Source organism: Leptonychotes weddellii, chromosome 3 (assembly GCF_054177405.1).
Source record: "Leptonychotes weddellii isolate Sample4059 chromosome 3, ASM5417740v2, whole genome shotgun sequence".
Taxonomy (NCBI): Eukaryota; Metazoa; Chordata; class Mammalia; order Carnivora; family Phocidae; genus Leptonychotes; species Leptonychotes weddellii.
The window spans coordinates 117,484,357-117,507,021 of record NC_138371.1 but is presented as its reverse complement, the minus strand read 5'-3'; positions in this window follow the sequence as shown (position 1 = coordinate 117,507,021).

The following is a 22,665-nucleotide window of genomic DNA, read 5'->3' as shown; positions in this document are numbered from 1 at the left end:
AGGAGGATCAGCAGGCAGAGGAAAAGGGAGAAGCAGATTCCCCGTAGAACAGGGAGCTTCCATCCCAGGCCCCGGGATCATGACCTGAGTCAAAGGCAGACGCGTAACTGACTGAGCCACCCAGGCGCCCCTCAATCAGTGATATTAAAAATCATTTTAATCTTTAATTTTTTATTGTGAACTCTGTTGTACATGGAACAAAGGACATATACATGCATGTATAATTTAAAGCATTATAATAAAATGAACACCTGTGAATGCACAGAGCAAACTCTATCAGTATCTCTGAAGCCCTTTGTGGGCTCTCCCATCCCCCAATATATCCTCCTCCTCCCTCCAACCCTCAGCGGGACCGTCTTCCCTGACTATGGTAATTAGCTTGCTGAATTTCCTGAAATGCATTGTTCTCCCCAAAGACTGTCAGAAGAGATTGTTTAGACTTGTTTTTGGTCTGACACAAATGGAATCATACCAGTCCTTTATTTTTTAATACTGAAAGAGGAAAAAACCACATAATCAAATCATTATTTCAAGTTTGACATTTCCCCTGAATGTGTCAGCCCCATGGAGCCACCAAGACTTCTCCTCAAGGATGGATGAGTCTTAAGACACTTCTAGCTTCAAAATTCTCCAAGTGGCAGTTAGTGATTTGTGTGAATGACTCCTGGTGTGCTCTTTGGATAAGTGATTTTGATTTTCACTGTTTAGATTTAAATTATGCTCATTGCAACTTATGTATCATTTTTTCCTTTTTTTCAGAATTGAAGGCAAAGATGTGAGACTATAATTACATTTATATTTAAATCCTGAAATGTTACTTTCTCCATCGTTGCAGGAATGCTGGTTTGGTATATTTGTTAATGATTTCAAATGCCAAAAGGCATTGCAAAACAAAATTATTACTGTCTGGTTAGTCTTAATCCTCCAAAATAATGACATATGTGTTCTGTCATTGTTTTTTCTGATATCTGTGCCTATAGGTACCTTATTTAGTTGCCTAATTAAAGAAGTCTAAGACTTTTTCTTTTTTAAATCAGAATACTGCTGGATGTTTTTTATGTGCACAATACTATAAATATGCATGTGTATGAATCCCTAATTTGTGTCAGGTCATAATTGTTTTTATTGGTTTTATTGAAGCAGAACCAACAATTGCTTAGGAAAAGAACTTGTTTTTATGAAAACTGGCATATTTGCCCTTAAATTAAGCATGTGTTTGGCAATTTATTTTGTAATGTTATTAGTTATCATTATTTTGACTATGGGGTATTTAATTTCCACATTTAACATTTGGTATGATTATGTAAGCAACTGACTCACGAAATATAACCCAAACCCTCAGTGTGCTTGGGATCCCATGAAGGGCTTAAGAGAACTAAGCAAGTTAAAGGAATGCAAGATCTAAATGAATGGGCATGGGAATCAATAATAAATAGAATTTATTAACAAGAATATTGATGAACCAGAGCATCTCATTTTACATTGATGCTGAATTCCACTTTGACTTATGCTAATTAGTAAAATGTCCTCTCTCTTTTGTGTAAACAGAGTATCAACTATTCTGTTTACATTAATGATACGTATACACAATATACACATATGTGTATATACATCACATACCCATCATATCCATATATATATATATATATATATATATATATACACCTGTGTATATACATCATAGATGCATCATATCTATATATTCCTGGAGGCAAGAAACAGGTATAAAATGTATACTTGATCAGCATCGAAGTAAGATATATTGTGATTATTACAGACTATGGCATATCCATTGTTCATCACAGCAATGTCGATCTGATATATTATTTTAAAAATCACTTGAGTGGCTACAAGTTACAAACCTATCAATTGGGTTATTATAACTAGTCCTCAGCCCTAGACAACCAGATGCGCTGTTTCTGTATGGATGACTGGTTTTCTAAGAAGCCAAAAGCTGCTGTTGGGCATTATCTATCCTCCCCCACAGTCTAATGAAATAGGTTAATCACAAAAATATCCTGTGATGAATAAAAACAAGAACTCTTTAGGTGCCTGGGTGGCTCATTTGGTTAAGTGACCGACTCTTGATTTTGGCTCAGGTCATGATCTCAAGGTCATGAGATCGAACCCTGCTTTGGGCTCTGCACTGGGCATGGAGTCTGCTTAAGATTCTCTCTCTCCTTCTGCCTCTGCACTCCCCTCTTAAACAATAAAATAAAATAAAATAAATAAAATAAAATAAAATAATAAAATAAAATAAAATAAATAAAATAAAATAAAAAAGCAAGAGCTCTTGTATCGTATGTCCTGGGTTTGAACCCTGACTCTGTCACTTATAACAATCTGTGTGATCTTTGGATAGTTGTTAAGTCCTTTGTGCCTCAGTCTCTTCATGGGTAAAGTGGGAAAAATAGTAATATCCATTAAGGTTATTGTGAGAATCAAATTATATAATATATGCTAAGCCCTTAGAAAAAAACTCAGTGCACAGTAAACACTAAAAAAGTGTTTTTATTAATATTATTATTTATATTTATTATATATTATTTATTATTATATATAATATATTATATATAATTATATATTATTTATTATTATATATTTATTAATATTTCTAATATTAATACTGCATTATTTTCATTCCAAGTTACACTTTTCATTTACAGGTAGGCAAATGAGCCTAAAAAGATTTTACTTGAAATATCAAAGTAAATCATGAGCAGATGTGGGTTACCCAGAGTCCTTGATCTTACTAACTGGCCCCTTCTCTGAGAATAAAATATTATTCTTCACAATAATAAGAATTTATGGCACCAGACATCTTAAAATTAAACCTTATCTATATTTTGCTTCCTTAGTATCAGAAGTATTCCATAAACATTTTAACCCTACCAATTCTTCAGAGTGCTAAGACAGGACTGTCTCAGCCATCTTTGGATCATATATACGAAGCCTGTCCTACCGATGGTAGGTACTCAAAAAGTGTTGGTTGAATGGGTAAGTCCTGGTCTATCTTAGTCCTGGTCTACCTGCTTAGCATGAAGAGCAATGATCTGAAATTTCAGCTTATTCTATAAGGTAAGAAAAAAAGGATTACTTCACGATTAAGATAAACAGCAGAATTTAATGACATCAAAACATTCCTTTGGAGACCACATTTATTTTTGTAAGTGTCCAATAGAGTGTGCTAGCTCGCTATATAAGCAGAGCAATTTAGAGGTGTAGTCATGTATCACATTTATTTTGATGATTTATTTGCCTGAAATAATTGAAGAGAAAAATGAGACTGTGTTCTTAATAAAAAACAAAACAAAGTTCAGCAAATTTAATTCTATATAATGTATGGGCATGTGCAAAGTAAATATATAAAAAAGAAAAATGAAAATTGTGGCTTTTCCTTTTTATGTAGGCTTACTATATAACATTCTACACTATAGATTAAAAAACGAAAGCTCTTATTAATTTATATATACTAAAACTGTATACTCCTGCTCAATTATACTTAGCATTTTAAGCTTCCATATTAAAAATAAGTAGGTGCCTTCACAGTTTTCATAGGCTACTACTTTTTCTAAACCCATCATATTTCTTTTGATTTTATTTTAACAAAAAAATCTCCCCCCCCGGGATATGATTGAAGAGCATAATCAATGCATCCAATCCAGTATTTATTGGACAAAATTAGCATGGAAAACATACCAAAGTGTCATCAGCAAGCCAAAAAGGCAAGATGGACAAAAAGCATAGTCCAAATATCTCAAATGATTAACCTCTATTCACCCTTTATTTTTATGGAATTCTCTAACATTTAGAAAAAATGAATACTTTAGTTACCTAGGAGCAAATGTATGCTATTTTATTTCCTGCGTGCATTCGTGTGCACACGTGTATGTCTGTGTGTCGTGTGTCTCTGTGTCTGTCTGTGTCCTATGGGAAATTGGTCAGAAACCTTGATAAATAAGAATACTTGCTGAGGCTACTTAGGGGACTTGGTAGCCCAGCAGTACCTTGGCATTTATTTTTCTGCCCAATGTGACCACAGTTTTCAACTCAGACACCATAGCAGACATCTGTCATTGTTTCTGGCTGCCCAGTATCTGAATTCTCTGCCTATATTTTGGATAATATTATGAGATCTCATGATTCTTGGAGGGGAGCAGAATCAACTTTATATTATAGAAACTGAAAATGCCAGAGCCTCATTGCCCCAGCCTTCTTTGTGTCTGGGAATTGAAGCTCTGCCAGTCACAGACACCTATCCCAGAGACAGAAGCCCCTCGGGCCCCCAAGAAGCAGCAGGTCGTGAATCTGTGGTGTCGTGGTCCTTCTCAGAGCACCAGGGCCCTCAGTGCAAACTGTAAGCTTTGCAACTCAGCGGGAAAACAAGTTTCCTTCCTCATCACATCAGTTCTGTGTACGATTTGGGCTATTGTTTCCAGTTGTAGAACATGAAGCCTGGTTCTCCAGCCTTCCTGTTGAGTCCACATAACATATAATTTTTTTTTCAGCTCACATCAATCAAAGTCAAATTCTGCCGCTATTCAGTAACACACAATGGTGATATACTTGTCATTCCGAAGTTACTCTTCTCAACAAAAGTAATTTATAGCTCCTTCCTTCCATTACTCTAGGACATAGAATTTTAATGGATTGCACAAATAAAAGGGGAACAGTCCCAACGCTCAGGGTGGCCAGAAGAGACCCACCTTCCGGGCAGCCAGTGAGCAAAGCCATAGTCTGTGATGATTCAAGCAGGTAGTTAATGCTGTGTGCAATGTGTGTGTGTTTGTGGATGCAAACCTCCACAGCTGACTCTTACACTGAACTCTGGGCAAGTTCACGAGTAGAGTCTGAGAGGAAAGACTGAAAAATGAAAGCAACAGTTAGCAGAGATAATGGAGGACAAGACTAACACACCCACAAAATGTTCAGCAGGACTAAAAATGTAAGGAAAAAAGAAATGTAAACCAACAAAGTGTTTTCTTATCACCTGTCCTTTGATAAGGAAATATAAAAGTTTATATATAACTTTACAAAATGTATTTTATGGGGCGCCTGGGTGGCTCAGTTGGTTAAGCGACTGCCTTCGGCTCAGGTCATGATCCTGGAGTCCCGGGATCGAGTCCCGCATCAGGCTCCCTGCTCGGCGGGGAGTCTGCTTCTCCCTCTGACCCTCCTCCCTCTCATGCTCTCTGTCTCTCATTCTCTCTGTCTCAAATAAATAAATAAAATCTTTAAAAAAACAAACAAACAAACAAAAAAACAAAATGTATTTTAAATGTGAAGTGCGTTATCACTAGTTTATATAGAATCTATCAACTAATAATCTCCAACATAGTGCTTTCTAAAAACCAACAAATACACAAATATGGAAAAAAGAAAGGGAGGAAGGAAGGAAGGAAGGAAGGAAAGAAAGAAGGAAAGAAGGAAAGAAGAGAAAGAAAAACAATAATTTCATTCTCATTGTCTTGGATTCTTTAGGAATGAATGGAAGTTCCTGAAGGCTTTCCTCTTTCTCTGGTCAGTGATTACATCTCCTGTACATAGTGGTTTCCATGAGGTGCAAGAGTGTGGTTTTTCTCTTGGGTTTCCTTCTTCCTTTGCCATGTAAACATTCTGATTGGCTCACTCAGAAGCAGGTTCAAGGTGTTTCCTTATACACCTCATCCTATTTTGAGTTGTGCTTCTGTTTACTGAATCTGATTTCATAATAAGTACTTTTCTGGCTCCCCTTGGATATTGTTTCCCTTTTCCAAGAAATGAAACCTAATTTCCAAGAAGGTATTTGGGCTCCTGTTGCTCACGGACTGCCTTACTATAGATGCTGTGTTGGGGTTTCAAGTGACAGTGAAATTTATCAGCTATTTGTATATATGTAGATATTTACATATCCATGTAGATATTTCTTGTCCTTCATTCACTTCTCCTATTTATGAGCACAAAGGGGTCTTCAGCGGGGGATATTCAGGAAATAGAAGAGACGGTTTGCTGGGCAATTAGAAAGAGTGGATAAGATTGGGAAATCTTGGATGACCCTGGTTAAGACATTTCCTAAAATAAACAATATGGGGAAGAAAAGAATAGATTTGTTGGGTGAGATGAAGTATTCAATTTCGGATCTGCTGAGTTTGAGCTCTCTATGAGGTATCAAGGTAGCGATGCTAACAGGTATTTGGATGTGAAATCGTTTTGGGAGAAAGTATATGGATTTCTAAATCAGACACATTGTCATTCAGATCTTGAGTTTTTTGTCTTCTAGCTGTGGGACCCTGATTGCATAACTTAGAACATGAGGTTTGGTTCTCCTGGTGAAAAATGGGAATAATAACGCTGGCAGATAAATACCCATGATTTCTAGCCTCTGCTAAGTTCATCTTTAGCTGGCCAAAGACTAGTTATATAGACAGTGGGTGTCTTACTTTTCCAATTAAGAGATAGCAGGATGCTTTGTGGCCTGTCAGCCTTTGTCATGAAAATTACTGTCCTGGATAAATGGAAAACAGAGATAGAATGCCACTCCCTTGGGAGTGTTCAATCAGTGTAGCTTCTTTATTTTCTGTGAACTGATTTCATCTTGCTCTGGAGCTCCCATCTCCCTCTGTTGGCAGGAGAAAACCTTCAAATGCACCAGCAAAATATAACAATCTCCCCTGATTTAGGTGACTCTTAAGTCAATCTAAAGAATTTGGAATTTAAGTTCCCTTGATTAGATTTTTTTAAGTTTTATTGAATATAATTGACAAATACAATTATAAGATATTTAAAGCATACAAAATGATCATTTATATACGTATACATTGTGAAGGGATTCCCCCATCGAGCTAATTAACACCATAGGGTATCTCCTGCAAAACATTTTCACGGTCTTATCCAACTGCCTAAAAGGGCATCTGGGTGCAGAGGAACATAGTATCTTCATCAAAGTGACTGGGCTCCAGATAAGGGCTCCAGAATTTCTGCTTTCCTCTGTTGTCTCTGCTCTCAGCTACAGAAGGTGGTACATGATTGGTCAGGGCTGGAAACCTGAGTGAGTAGTGAGCAGTTTGACCTTGCCATCCTCTGTCCTGGCATTCGGGGCAGGGTTCTGTGTTTGCTGCTCTGTGCTTTAGGTATGAATACTGAACTAAGAGGTTACTCTGTCCAGAACCCTGATGTCTGGGGTCCACCACTACCACCCCTGTCTTCTCTCCAGGACATGTAAGGTCCTGCATGCCATCTGTAGGTTGTGGGAGGGAGTGTGTGCTGGGGCAAAAGCTCAAGCTCATCCATCTGGTCTTTTTTATCACTCAGGCTTTACAGCTGCGCTAACATGGTGAAAACTTGAAGAAATTAGAACACAAGCTCAGATTTCTTGGATTTTCCTCCAGTTTCTCTCTGTCTCTCTGTCTTTTTTCTCCCTGTCTGTCTCTGTCTGTCTCTCTCTCAAATCATCTACATCCTCCATCTTCCCCATATTTGACCAAGCTTAGGACAGAGGCACTAGATTTTTCTCAAGGGCTCAGGTGGCACCTTCACCATGGTCAATGCTCCTACACATCTCTCCTTCTCTCCAAGAGGAAAATGTCTTCCTCTCTTGCCTGTCTTTCTGTCTGAAAACTTCCCTATGACATATCATCCTTTTTCCCCCATTCTATGTTTTTGTTGTTGTTGTTGTTCTAGAAGCTCACTTACCTCACCTGCCCCCTGGGAAAGTAAATTCCATAGATTTGCCTTAATGGTGAAAAGATTGAGAGGAAGAAAAGACAAAAGATGGCTTATCAAGAGGGAGACTACATTGAAGAATCTTTAAAAACTATTATCCCTATTTAAAAAAACAAAAAAAACGAGGTAAGTAAACACAGGCTGTGGATATAGGGGAAACATTGCAAAGAGGTTTTAGGTTGCATGCCTGATTATGATTGGCTTTCTGAATTTCTTTGTTGAGAAGTTTTTGGAGACCACATCCAGGCTTGGCTGCAAACAGTCACAATTGATTTGCAATGTCCATCGTGGGAGAGGGTAAAGATGAGTTGTATATAATTGCCATCACTGATATAGTGGAAAGATCATGGAATTTGGAGTCAGCTTGATTTGGCTTAAATTCTAGCTTTCCAGCCTGTTTTCTGTTACAAGCTTTTATATTCTTATAAAAATAAGTACATTTTAAAATAAATGTGGATTCATTTTACTTTTATATTTTATACATACACAAGCTCTAGAAAGCTTCTATAATTTTATATATTAGCCTTTTATATCTAGCAGCTTCCAATGAGATATATTTCTTTTAAAAACAAAACAGATTTTAATACCTTAATAATTCAAAGCTATTTCATCTAGTATCCATTTGGGGTTGATTGTGTCAGCAAGCTGTTCCTATTTCATATAAAATTATTGAGTTTGGTTTCCAATAAAATTCAGCCTATGGTAACAAAAGAAAAAAATGACATTTCGTGTGCCTTCAGTAAAAAATTGTTCTCTGTTTTATAGTGCCCTGGAAAAATATCCTATCAGCACAAAATTTTAATTAAAAACCCAAATAATTTATCCAAGTGGTTATATGATTTATCTTCCCCCTCTAGATTCATTTCTGTTATTTACTTACATGTTTATTTTTGTACTTTACATATATCATTATTAGTGTTGTATATATATAGAATTGAGATGGGGAACAGTAGCTAAGGCAACTTCACAATGCCCTAGGATGACCAGCTGGGGCAAGGATCATGACCAAGGGTAACCAGAACAAATGCTTTGTTCGTTTACTCTTAACAACTAACTATGTGTGGGGCCAAGCCCTTACAATCCATAGGAAGATTCAAACAACGCCCCACTGGTTTGTGTTCGTGAAAAGGAGGCCATAAAAAGTGAACCAGAGGAGGTGGGAAGTGATTAGGGTTTCCAAAGGGTTGACCATTGATGGCTCTTTCAAACCTAACTGGGCAGCTGGGATGAGGGAAATCAGGGAGGAGAGGGAGAAGGGCTGAGGGGAGTGGTGTCCCCGGGACGGGACGCTTTGAGATCCTAACAATGGTTAGAGGCACCGTGGGTTCCTGGGAGGAGGTGCCAGAGCAGAAGGCATCCCAGGAGGACGCTCATGCGCAGAACATCAGAAGCTCCCCGAGAGAGCCAACATTCCGGAGCTGAAAGCACAGAATGGTTAACAGCCTTGCCTGCGAGGGAAGAAGAGCCTCTGGCCTACAGAGGAGAGCTCCACACACTTCCCACCACCAGCATGGAGGTGATCTCTTAAGGAGAAGCTCTTCCCCCCTTCCCAGTCACGTCTGCCTTCTTGAGCCCCTTCCTCTATACAAAAAAAATAACAATATATTTTACAACTGGGTTAGTATAAAGATAAATATAATCCAGGCTGGATTCGTGGTTACAGAGTCATTATCATTATATGCATTCTTTCTTCTAATTTTAAATTGAAATTAAAATGTTTCTGTGGGTCCTAAGCACTGTGCTCATGTGGGTAGGCTAACTAAGGAAGAAGGTGGCCCTGCGATCTCAGGCAGATAATGGTACCTGGGACCAAAATGAAGGAAAGGGAAAATATCCATTAAAGAAGGAATTTCTGAGATACAGATTCTAAATTGGACATTTATAGAGATTCGGATAACTAACCAGATGACAAAATAACAGGGATGGATTAAGAAAATGAGAATATGGCAAAAATATTTTAGGTGGATTTGGTGTTCAGAGTCAAAGGCAGGACATGAAATTATGAAAATGGAATGATTTTTATGTTTGCACATATCCAAGTGGTAATTATTAAATAGCATGCAAAGTAAGGTAAAGAAATGTACTTATGTTTATGCTTAAGCATTTTTTTAAATGTAGAACCGAAAGCATTTAAGTTATGTTATTTTAACTTTAGTCTCTATTATTTACTATTGTGAAATTTCAATAAGATTTTGGGGAATTTGGAGGATTTTAATGAATTTCGATTGTATTTGCTGATATGACTTAGTTCAGTCAAATGTGTCTAAAATATTTAGTTAAGTTTGTTCTAGGCAAGGTTCTATATTACCTAGAATAAATCATAAGTGATACTACTATTCATTGGAATGAATTTTAAAAAGAAGGGAAATTGTATAAGCAAACAGTTGAATCAGTTTTTAATATCAAATTGCTTATTAAATCAATTGCACCAAAATCTCCACTTTTTTTTTTATTTTTGCCAAAAGATCTATTCCACATATTACAAAAGAAAAGACAAAGTTATGTTTACAAAATCTCGAGCGAGGTCTCTCTTAGTAATATTTATAGGAGAGAATAGAGAAGATGTCTTAAATGAAGTGGTACAACTATGATAAAATTTCATATTAGTTAGCTTTTGTTGTATGAAAACCCCTCAAACTTTAGTGACTTAAAATAACAGCAATGCATTTGGATCAGATTTTGCAGAGTTGAACGCAGCTGGGTGGTTGTTCTCGCCTGGGCCTGCCTGCTCTGATATTGTCCCGGTTTCCTCGTGTTTCTGCAGAAGGCTGGTGGGTTCCCCAAGACTCTGAGTCTATGACAGGCTCAGCAGGAGTGACTGGGAAAATTGAAGTCTCTCCCCACATGGTGGTCTCCCACCCTCCAGCTGGCTAGCCGGGGCTGGTTCACATGGCACTGCAGAGTTCCAAGAGACAGGGAAGCATGCAAAACCTGAGTCCTGCAATTGGAATTTGAACACGTTACCTCCTTCGAGTTCCATTAGCCAAAGCAGGTCACAATGTGACCCCGGATTCAGACTCAGTGAGAGAAGAATTACATTCTCCCTGTTGATGAAGGGCGCTCCCAAGTTACTCTGCGAAGGGACGTAAATACAAGGGGAATAATTAGCAGTCTAGCACAGAGGTAATCATTAGATTTACCCACATGACATCATTAAGACGTTATTGCCTATCACCGACAGACTGTCTTTTTCTCTCCCCCCAGAGGTGCAAGTTAAAGGAAGTGGAGTACCTATGTCTTTTGAGATAATCAAGTGGCCGTGTCCACCGGACTGGCCGTGGCTCACATAGAACCCTGGGGCCACTCCTTTGTCCCAGAAATCTTTGACAGCTCAAGTGTTCAGGATGGCTAGATCATTTGAAACAACTCCATACCTAGCACAAGGCTGACTTCAGGGAAGGTAATGTCTGAATGACATTTATCATTGCCTTTGACAGGAAATGAAGGAATTTAAAAAAAAAACAAAAAACAAAAAATCAGCAACAGCAAAAAGTAACAAAGCCCACTGAGATCTCTAGCATCTGAGGTTTTAAGATTTCCATTTATTTGCACTTGAACCAGACTGGGGCGCTTCGGTGGCTCAGTCGGTTAAGCGTCTGCCTTCGGCTCAGGTCACAATCCCCGAGTCCTCGGATCATGTTCTGGAATCGAGTCCCACATCGGGCTTCTTGCTCAGTGGGGATCCTGTTTTTCCCTCTGCCCCTCGCCCTGCTCCTTCTCTCTCTCGCAAATAAATAAGTAAAATCAAAAGAACCAAAAGAACCAAAGTAAGCTTTAGCCCCTAAGAAGTTAGTTATCTTTAAATTTAGCAAGTTTTTAAATGACTTTGCCTTAGAAAATTGTGGTCAGTCAGATTTATTTTTGAATTCCCATTTTCCTCCAATATACATCAAAATGTCAGCTCCTTGAAAGCAAAAGTCTTCCTATCTACTTTGTCCCTACATCCCAGTTGTCTAAGATGGTGTTTGATATAGCAAATGCTAAAACAAGAATTTGTTAAATGAGCAAATAAATAAAAGGAACTTCTCTTTGTTCCTCAGCTGAGATGCTTTTGTCTCTATTCTGATTTTATGACAAGATCTAAAATCACTAGAACAAAGTCATAAATCACTGAGCAGTAGTTTAAGATAACACTCTTCCAAAGGATATAGTCTACTATTTGCCTTGGTAATATGGTATTATGCCATTTTGTTTCTAATGGAAATCATAAAATATTTCAAAACCATGAAGATGCTAAACTTATGAGCAAACACTTTATGTATGTATATTTATTATCTGAAAGCCTAAGTGTAGAATAGTTACCAAATGTTAAAAACAGGTGGGGAGGGAAAGGGAAAGATAAATTTTGATAATGGTAATGTTTTTTCTACTCAATAGAAAGATAATTAGACTTAAGCAAAAATATTTTTGCCAGTTGTCATCTTAGAATAGATTCACAGAGTCCAAAAGCATGTTTAAGCCTACTTTATAGATAAGTTTCTCATGAATTCGAAATGAAGTTCAAGCATAAAGGATTTGTGTTCTGGCATTACACTATTTGTGGTTAACTTCTTGTGAAAACCTGCACAGGGGTGTGAGTTACAGAGACAAATTGAGCTCCTTCTTTGACTAATGAGTCATTGTCCTCTGACATCTAAAAGACCGATATATCAATAGATATTTTCAAGGAGAATATAGAATGAATCAGTGTTCAGATGTATGGGGCAAGAGGGAACCCATATTTTTGGCTTGGATCAAAACAGTTTTACAAAACCAAAATATTCGGCATGCATTTTTTAAAAAATTTTATTTATTTATTTGAGAGAGAGAGAGAGACAGAGAGCGTGAGCAGGGGGAGGGCAGAGGGAGAGGGAGAATCCCCAAACAGACTCTGGAGGCGGGACTCCATCCCAGGACCCTGTGATCATGACCTGAGCGGAAATCAAGAGTCATATGCTTAACCGCCTGAGCCGCCCGAGCCGCCCAGGTGCCCCCTGCATGTAATTTTTGAAATTACAGCTGACTTTTCATGTCACCACAAATCCCCAGTTCCTCTCCATCCTTGTCCCCTCCTATGTGCACAGAGACCCGGGGACATGTGGCAGCCATAGGGAGCATATAGGTCCTTCTGTTTAAAGTGGTTAATCTTTCCAAAATCAAACCTCTTTAATCACTTTCTCTTTTGAGTTTTTGAGTGCCCTTCTATTGCTGTTGATGTTAAGCTCTATTAACGCTTATTAGGTAAAATGGTCTTTCAAGTTTGAAAAATGGCCTTGATTTTTCAAATCATACACAGAAAATAATTAATGAAAGGGGATTGGATGAAATTGCTAGTTTCAAAAGTCTTTTTTATAGGGACTCTGCATACTTGATTGAAATGATTTAGGTTTAAAAATGGCTTATATAATTAAATATTGAAATGGAAAATGTCAAGCAGATATTTGACTAAAGGCATATTTCCATGGCAGAAAGTTTGTGAAAGTACATTTTGGGTCCAAATAAATATCATGCTTCATGCGTTTGGCAGAAGATTCTCACATTTTTCCAATGTGGCTGAGGAATTATAGGAGTCCCTCTTTTTTGAGCCCATTGCACTCAGAGACCATTGCCATTGCCTTTAGACGCCCCCTCACAGACCCCACCCAACATCTCGCACTGGGCCCAGGACGTGACCCTGCCTCCCCTGGCCGTGGTTTCTTTTTTTTTTCATTCTAGGTCTTTGTCTGTCCCATGTATTTCTTCAAATTATTTGTTTGACTGTTAACTATTCACCAGGAACAAAGTGTCCCTTTTTAAATTATTATTTTTTAAAATTTTTAAAAATTCCATTTAGTTAACACACAGTATTCTAGTAGGAGCAAGGTGTCCTTTAAGATCTGGCCAGACTAGGGCACCTGGGTGGCTCAGTTGGTTGAGCGACTGCCTTCGGCTCAGGTCATGATCCTAGAGTCCTGGGATCGAGTCCCGCATCGGGCTCCCTGCTCAGCGGGGAGTCTGCTTCTCCCTCTGACCCTCCTCCCTCTCATGCTCTCTGTCTCTCATTCTCTCTCTCTCAAATAAATAAATAAAATCTTTAAAAAAAAAAAAAAAAAAAAAGATCTGGCCAGACTATCACTTTCTTGGTGAAGTTTTAACTGACCTACCCAAAAAAGGGTTAGAGGAGAAAGAAGAATAGAAATTAGACTTTCTGAGTGTGGGTTGATAGTTGTGCAACATGGAAGAATGTTGGGGTTCGGGGTTCATCTGGAAACGTGCTTTCTCCTTGTATCTTCTTGAAGGCTCATTACTTGGGTTTAGCATCTTATCCTTTTAAAATTTTTAAATACCAAATTTTTAAATGGAAATGTAATTGACATACAACAACCTATTGGTATCAGGTGTCCATCATAGTGATTTGCTATTTTTATACATTACGAAATGACCGCATGGTAAGTCTAGTTACTGTCTGTCACCATACATATATTATAATATTATTGACTATATTTCTTCTGCATAGCATCTTCTTAAGGAAGAAGAAATACAATATAAACAGTGGTAGAAAGACAATTTACAAATTTAAAAATAGACTTCTACCTATACAATGACATGAATTGTGTGCCTGTAAACAAATTAGATATACCAGTATCAGAAATCTAATCCTAGTAAGCTTAAAGATTTTTTGATGCACCTTCTATATCCCCTATATTATTTTATTTTTGTTATTCTTAGGTTTTCGGTGAGTGTCTTTAAAATATCTCAGCTTATCTTAGTGAGCTGAGAGGAAGAAGAAAAAAAATCAATAAAGAAAATGTGATGGATAGATTGAAATATTATTCAGCCATACAAAAGAAGGGAATCCTGCTATTTGGAAAACATGGGTGGACCTTGAAGGTATCATGCTAAGTGAAATGAGTCAGATGGAGAAAGACAAATAATGTATGATTTAACTTACATGTGGAATCTTAAAAAAAATAAAACAAAGACAAAACTCATAGATTCAGAGTTAATATTCATCACTCATGCAGATTGGTGGTTGCCAAAGGTGAGGGTGAGGTGGAGGTGGGCAAAATGAGGGAAGGACATAGAAAGGTACAAACTTCCAGTTATAAGATAAATAAGTTCTGGGGATATAGTGTACAGCAGGGTGACTGTAGTTAACACTATTGTCCTGTATGTTTGAAAGTTGCTAAGAGAGTAGATCTTAAAAGTTCTCATCACAAGAGAAAAAAATTCTGTAACTGTGTATGGATGGATGATAACTAAACTAATTGTGGTGGTCATTTTACAATATATACATAGATCAAATCATTATGCTGTACACCTTAAACTAATACAAGGTTACATGTCAATTATATCTTGATAATACTGGAAGATAAATAGAGTAAATTTCGCATTTTCCCACACCCTTCCCGACCCATGGAAAAAATAAATCCTGTTTTTGCCCCAACTTGTGTAGAAGACAGAGGTCTTTACAGTTTTCTTTGCTGTGGTACAAGCTAAGGTAGCACTTAGTCATGTAAGACAACCATTTTCTTATGCTTCTGGATTTCACGGGCTGAGAATTCAAATGAGACAGGGCAGGATGGCTCGTCTGTTCTAGGATGTCTAGGGCATAAGCTGGTGAGACCTGAAGGCTAAGGGTAATGTAACTAAGCCTCGAGGCCGAAATCACTGGAGGCTCTTTCATTCAGAGGGCTAGTACCTAGGCAGGGATGACGGTAAGGCTGGGCTTAGCTGGGGCATAGCCTGGAGCGCCTACGCTTCCACTCTCCACGTGCCTTGGGCTTCTGGTAGCTTGGCGTTGTGTTCTGAGAGGTTGTGTCCCACAAGACATGTGGAGAACATGTTCCAAGAGAAGCAGGCAGAAAATACATGACTTCTGTGTGTCCTTGCTTTATTCGTTGCAGTCATGATTCCTTTCAGAGGAATGTCAAAGAATTTGAAGACATGTTTAAAACTGTCTGGAAACGGAATTACTCTATCCCTGAGACCTAAAAGGAAGGTGGAGGAGAGACTCAAGTTGAAAGAGAGCCCAAGGAAGACAGGACAAAAGGAAGTGGGAACGAGGAGGGAGCATCTTGCATAGTTGCTTGTTTCTGGCAAATGAGTCTCCATTTGAAGAGCTTCTTGCTTCAACTTTGGTTAGTTCCGTACTTCACCCCAGTTAATTGTTAAAATTGAACTCATTACCTTCTGCCTCTTTCCATTGTACCCCTTTAAAACTAATGCTTGAAGGGTTGGATTCTATGAATAGTTACACCACTCACTCAGATGCCAGTGTTCATAATCATCTCTGAGTCTCCTTTCTTCCTTGTGCTCAGGGACAGCTTGGTGGGTGTGTGACCTGTGTAGTCACATGAGACCCTCTGCTGAGAAGCACCCCACGTTTGGTTTCATGTTCTGCTCTCACCATCTGGATAGTCTTAATTTTATTTTGATCTTAACGTTTTGTAAGTGAAGTCTGCTGTGACAAAGCAGGGGAAGGAGCATGGTAAGCAGCAGGGGACTGTTGCGGCCCAGCAGCGTCTATGGGCACAGCGTCCCCGGTAGCTGTCGGGGAAGTCCTTGGGCCATGAGGCCCTGAGGGGGTCGCCTGGTGGGACCTGATCCAGATTGGTGGTGGTCACACTGAGGGTAACTGCAGAAGTGACTATGGCTTTGGGAGAAAGGAGGGGCTCCACTTGGGGGCAGCGCCAAGCCCCACGTGGGAAGCAAGCTTGCCTGTCCATCGCCAGACCCTGTCCCTGCAGTTGTCTGTGCAAATGTTAATTCTCCAGTTGGAGGGCTGGGACAGGAACTGCAGTCCCCAGGAAGTAAACTTTCAGTAAATCTTACAACATGAATTGCATGCATATTAACATTGCAATAAAGCATATCAGGGAGTTATTAAAATTCTTTAAAAAATATACACTTCCTGGTTTTGAAAAGTGCTGTAACATTGCAAAGCAAATATCCACAGGCTTAGAAATAGAAATTAAATTTAAGGATCATCACTTTCAATAGAAAAGAACATTTTCAATAAAATTTCAAAGAACCAATTGTTAACAAGGGACAATTTTGAAATTAAGTTTTCCTTATAAATGAAAATAGAGTGATAAAATGCACAAATAGGTATTTTAAATTGCATAAAATTATATACATTTTCAGTTTCTTAAATGACCTCAAGTTACAAGAAATGTCAGAGGAAATGTTAAAATGCTCTTGTAAAAATTAACATTTAAAAGTAAATTCAGAATTACACAAAATTAATTTGTAAAAAGAGTTAAAATTTTTTAGAAAAATTGTTTCCCCCAAATCCTCAATTCTAGCTGTAACAAAATGGATGTTTGGGGAGCACCCAGGAAGTGCAGTCTGTTGAACTTCCAACTGTTGGTTTTGGCTCAGGTCATGATCTCAGGGTAGTGAGATCAAGCCCCGTGTTGGACTCCATGCTGAGTGTGGAGTCTGCCTAAGTTTCTGTCTCTCTCTCTCTGCCCCTCCCTCCTCAAATAAGTAACTAAATCTTTAAAAAAAATTAAATGAGTGTTTTATTAAATTTATCAGAAATTTGTCCCTATGTGACAGATGGTAACTACACTTATGGTGATGAGTATTGTATAATGTATAGAATTGTTAATTCACTATGTCGTACACCAGAAATTAATACAACGTGGTATGTCCATTATACCTCAATTAAAAAAAGTTATCCCAATGTTTTCACAGCCTGTAAATTGCTCTTAACAGCTCCAATAATAGTTGCATGCTTCTCAAAATTAAAAATTATCAAAAAACTAGTTGAGACCTTGAATCTGCCAAGAGTAATACATCACATTAATAAAGTATTTTATTATATTATATAAAATTGTGAGACCAAAATACTTTCATTTTTTGATTTTGAAGTTTATGTTTTTACTCCTGTATCTCTATTACCCTTCTTACATTTTATAAATAATAAACTATCTTAAATGGAGAGGCTTTGTATTTTAGTGACTTTAGCAGTACTTTTGTCCTGCCTTTTGAACAAAAGGCTCCACATTTTCGACCTCATTCATTTGCACTGGGTCCTGCAAATTTTGAAGCCAACCTTGTTTATGCCCCATGAATCTAATCAGTTTCCAAATTACAGTTGTAGACTACCTATCTCTAAAAATCTCTATCTCTTTCCCTTTCCACTGTATTATCACTCCGTCACACAATGATTATGATAGATTCCTAAGGATTTCTCTAGATTCCAACATTTTGCTTTTATTAGTCACACTTTTTTCTAAGTCTTATCCCTGATCATCTTATTTCCCTGATCAAAAGTTTTATTAATTTCCCTTTGCCCCCTGAATAAATCAGAACCGTTTGGCTAGTTATTGAAGGTCCTTTATGATCCGACTTCATTTGGCCTTGGAAATCTTTTCTCCCACTATTTCTTTTCAGGAAATCCATGGTCCAGTCAACCAGAGTCACTGTTATTGTTCATACTAAGTCTTTTCCCACTTCCAATTCCTGACACTGAGCTTTGCAGGTTATATATGTTCAACAGTAGAGGGAATAAACGCATGGATGAATAAACAGAACCATGCTTCCGTAAGAAGATGCTTTGAAAATCTAAAGATAGTCTTTATCAACCTGCTTAAATTATCTCAAAAGAAAGTAAAAGAAATTAACCCAAGTTAAAAAGGATGGAAAGGGGGTTTACCAACATGGAAGAGTCAGCCTCTTTAATGGGCAATTATCACAAAAGGTAACAAGGTCACAGTTTAATGGACTGAACTACTTTTACTGAGTGATTAGGTTCAGTTTTTTTTAATTATATATTTTAAGCCTAGTATCTTCTATTCTGCAGTTCCATATATAGACCAGGAGAGCATGCATTGAACTATATCCACTAAAAAGTTAATTTACCAGACCATAATTACTTCTACCTAGTACTTTCATTCGTTGCTTCTATGAAGTAAGTTCTAGAATCTGTATTGTCAATCTTGGTCATGCTGTTAGATTCTAGTCTGTGGTTTTCAACCGCCTTTTCTCATTCTGTCATTGCCTCAAACCTATAAGAGTAATACAGAAAAAAATCCTTTGAGAATTTAAAGAAAGGAGCTGCAGCAGTCAAGGTATATTTATGGTGAAGTGATGTTTGGGCTGGGACCTATAGAGTGGGCAAGGGGGATCCTGACAAGGATAGTTGAAAGGGAAGGGCTTGAGCTAGCTAGCAATTAATATTTGTCATGGTCTTGTTGCATATGGCCAATGGTCCAGGCTTTCCAGAAGGTTAGGTGTGTTAAAAGAAAATAAATGCTTGCAAATGAGAAGAAGGCATAGATCATGGAAAAACTTACATCCTGTGGTGAGGAGTCTGTAATTTATTCTGTATTCATTTGAGCACAGCAATGCCATAATCAGAAACACTTTTCTAAAGAAATATTCTGACCACAGTATATAGGATGAATTGACAGGGGGAAGATATGGTGCACACATAGATTTATTAATTGTTCCTTTAATTTTTCAAAAACTCTGTTATTACTTTGAAATCACCACCATTTTCTTAACAAACCACTACAGGAGGCATCCTTTAGAAGGGACAGCTTTACCTAAAGGGCTTATAATTTTGCTCAGCAAATGCAGCATAATATAAACTCAGAAGGAGTTACGTATATGACTTCTAGTAGAACACTAAACCAGTGATAGGAAAACATCCAAAATGTTTTTTTTTTCTCCTTTAAACTCATACTTTTTATTGTACTCGTGTAGAAATGGCCCAGACCCGCAGGAGGTGACACAGAAAAGGAGTGGGCGGAGGGGTGGGGACACAGAGAATCAGGTCTCGAGTGGGTCTGTCCCGTGATCCTCTTCTAACTTCAGGTCCCTCTCTTCGTCTTCTGTGTCAGTCTTGCACAGCCAAACCAGGTCTCCCACAGCGGTGAGTCCTTACAACCAGGTCGCTGGCCCTCCAGCAGTAGAAGCGGCCCTGGTTCCTCTTGCAGGAACTCCTCCGCAAGGCAAATCAAATGGGCCTTTAGCGGGCAGCCAGGGTGGAGACCACACGGGCGGGGCTGGGGGTGGGGGTCATCATCCTGGAGCGCATGCGCAGGCCAAAGCAGCCTCGGGGTTCTGGTCTGGCTCACACTCTCTGCCAGCCCAAGGGACCCCTCAGCGCCTGGCAGGAGGTGGCGCAGGGGGAGGCAGGCAGCAGAGGTGCACAGAGATCACATCCAGTGGCTTCCAAAATGAAACCTAAATGGATTTCAAAAATAAGACTTCTGGATATGATTTGCTTAGCTTCATAACTCCCAAATGACAAGCCATCTGGATTAGGCCCTACCACAATCGATTCAACATATTGGCAATAATACTACATTCAGAGAACGAGAGTGTGCAGAATACAGCAGATACACAGCAGTGACTGTGAGCGAGCTAAGTATGGTAGGAGAGAGCATGGGACGGCTCAACCACAGTGTTTATAATTCGGCTCCCGCCACAGGGTGATTTCATCAGCGTTTGGTCTGAGAAAGAGAATCCACTCTGGGTGTTTTAAGCAATAAGAGATTTATTTTAAGTGGTTTGAAAGCCTTTGGAAGAGCTAGAGCTGCAACATTCAGGCAAAGTCAACTGTAGGTCTTCCTTCTGTGAGTAGATTTCAAGGAATCAAGAAGTTACCATGATGCCAGGGCACGATCTTAAGGAAACGCTGTAAGGTCGCACTGCCTGCATCACGAAGGTCAGTGGGTGTGTGGCCGGAAGCTGCTAAAAACCCTCGGGTCAGCTGGGGGCAAGCACTGGTCAGTCACTGCTGAAAGAGGATGGTTTCTGCTTATCTGATGCCGGTTCTTGCTGAAAGTAATGTAAACGGTGTTCCCAGGATCCGATCCCTGCAGTACTGGAGAGAACATATGGGTCATGAGGTGAGTGGTGATTTAAAAAAAAAAAAAAAAAAAAAAAAAGGATCTATACACAGCTGTCCTCTAAAGTCAGGCTAGTAAGGAATGCTAATATTTGACTGCCATGCATTGTATATGATAGTGTTTGAGAGCAGTTCACCGAACTAGGGTGTGTTAACTGATAGCAATGTTGATTTTAGAGCAAGAACAGAAAGAAGACGCACAGTGGGAAAGAGTTACCCTGGAATGTCTTAACCCAAGCTCCAATAACAAGCCAGAAGTTTTATGGTTTAATACGGAATTTCACAATGGTTGGGAATCCATCTCCCAATAAGATAAGAGCATGTACAGGTGGGCCCATATTAAGCTACTTTATCCAGATGATTATTTATTTATTCAGTGAATATTTACTGAACTACTACTATGTCCCAGGCATAATGAATAAATAAAAATGAAAAACATAATTTCAATGGCCATATCATTTGGATAGTGTTATTTTTACTTAATCATTTTCCCATTTTTAGACATTTAGAGAGTTTACATTTATCCTCCATTATAAATACAACTCAATAATCAGCCTTGTGTATAAATCTTTTTTTTTTTCTCTCTGATGACTTCTTAATGCTGTAATCAATGATTATTTGACTGAAAGGAATACAAATTTGCTTAAGTGAAAAGGTAGTCCTAATAAGGGCACAAGGGGAGTGATGTGATATGTACCATATCTAGTGTGGAAGCTAAAATGATCTTCACGCAAAATGAAAACCTTCCAGGTACTCTGCTAGGAATATAGTGGTAAATAAGGGAGACCTCCCTTTGCCCCTAGAGCTGTCAGATTAGCCTTTGAATTGTCACTCTTCCTCTTCCTGTTTTCTTAGTGCATCCTCAAGCCACTCCTTCCAGCTCTCTTTGGGACTTCATTTGACCACTTATACACGTTTCTACCCATTTCCTCATCATTTTTCTTTCCATTTGCCTTTCCCCATCCTATGAACAAGGTCAAGTTTCTCCATTTGAAAATAGCTATCCCTCCTTAGATCATACACTGTCTTTTTTTTTTTTTTATTTAAAGATTTTATTTATTTGACAGAGAGAGAGACACAGCGAGAGACGGAACACAAGCAGGGGGAGTGGGAGAGGGAGAAGCAGGCTTCCCGCTGAGCGGGGAGCCCGATGTGGGGCTCGATTCCAGGACCCTGAGATCACGACCTGAGCTGAAGGCAGACTCTTAACGGCTGAGCTACCCAGGCGCCCCAGATCATATGCTGTCTTACACATCCTATTATTCTCTCCTTCTCTTCTCAGCTAAGCCCAAATTCTCTTGCTCATAGTCTCCACTTACTCATTTCCCAACCACCATATAATCCACATAAATCTACTATAAACAGTCACTATCCCAGGGAGACTGCTTGGGTAAAGATCACATATGACTTCAATAACCTCACATCCAATGAACACTCAATCACTGTCTCTCTGAACCTCTCTGTCATATTTGACACAGTTGGCTGGCTGTATTGTAGCACTCTTTTAAATGACAAAAATCTTTTCTGGTTTTCCTTCTTTTGCTCCGATTATTTCCTCTCAGTCTTTTTATGGGCTCTTCCTTTACTGCCTTCTCCTTAAATTTGGCTTTTCCCCAGGTTTTTTCCTTGAACCCATTCATGGTGCCCGTGCATCACCTAATATGATCTTGATTGGCTTCAGGGACTAAATGCCATGAAATTGTAATGCATGATTTTGCACACATAGACATGACTTCTGGGGAGAGGTCCATAGCTTTTACTAATGTCTCAAAGCCACTTAGCAGCAATCATTTAAAATCTGCTGAACACTAGTCCATGGATTACCTATCAGTTCTTATCATTTTGTTATATTTCCAAAATTCAACTCAGCTCTAGTCTGAGTTCCAGTTTCAATTTATACTGTTTGCTTTGCCAGTAATTCACGTCCTTACTCCTTTTTTACACTTTTTCGGGAATTCATGTCCTCAATCCCTTTTGCCTTTTAATTCCTGCTCACCTTCCATGACCCAATTGAGGGATCATCCCCTCGGAAATCTGTTTTTGAGGATCCATGGTATTCTACCTCTTTTCTGGTAATGCATCATGAATTTAATAGGTTCAAAAAGTTAACATATTCATACTATGTCAAAATGAATCAC